Genomic DNA, 498 nt, shown 5'->3' with positions numbered 1-498 from the left:
ACTAGCAAAATGTACAACTTAACACAGCTACCTTCACACAGAGAGCTGAATATTGCCCTCTCAATAAAGATACTAAAAAGATGGAAGAGAATATTCAATTTTTTTCCTATTCAATCTTATGCCTTCTGGGGAACATTGTTATCTTGACAAAAAGAGATGATTCTCCTTTTTGTGCTTCAGTCACCGAGGATATGTAAGGAGCACAGCCCTTTTGGTCTGAGCATCAGATGACCAAACCAGATATTTTTCCAGTATAGGAAACCACTAAAGCCACGAGGACATGTACAAGCACAATGGTCCTATGTTAGCCTGATTGTCTCCTAGACGTTTTTCTAGCATGGAGGGTATAGCCTCCGCTTAGCCAAGGGACGATCACTGTGAAAGAGACATCATTAAGTACTACAGATGACACTTAGTGTATCTGGTGTCTCTTTTGTGCACATCTCTAGGTGATATGAAGGACAACCTGAAGTAAAGAAGGAATATATGCATATTTTA

General features: G+C 39.6%; 1 protein-coding gene across 1 annotated transcript in view; it reads right to left on the bottom strand.

Annotated features, from left to right (window-relative positions):
• Nucleotides 1–498, bottom strand: part of LOC119287166 (cyclic phosphodiesterase-like) — a 10041-nt gene that overhangs the window by 1618 nt on the left and 7925 nt on the right. The window lies entirely within an intron of this gene.

This window comes from Triticum dicoccoides, chromosome 1A (assembly GCF_002162155.2).
Source record: "Triticum dicoccoides isolate Atlit2015 ecotype Zavitan chromosome 1A, WEW_v2.0, whole genome shotgun sequence".
Lineage (NCBI taxonomy): Eukaryota > Viridiplantae > Streptophyta > Magnoliopsida > Poales > Poaceae > Triticum > Triticum dicoccoides.
The sequence above is the reverse complement of the archived record's forward strand: the minus strand, read 5'-3'. Positions and strand labels throughout refer to the sequence as shown.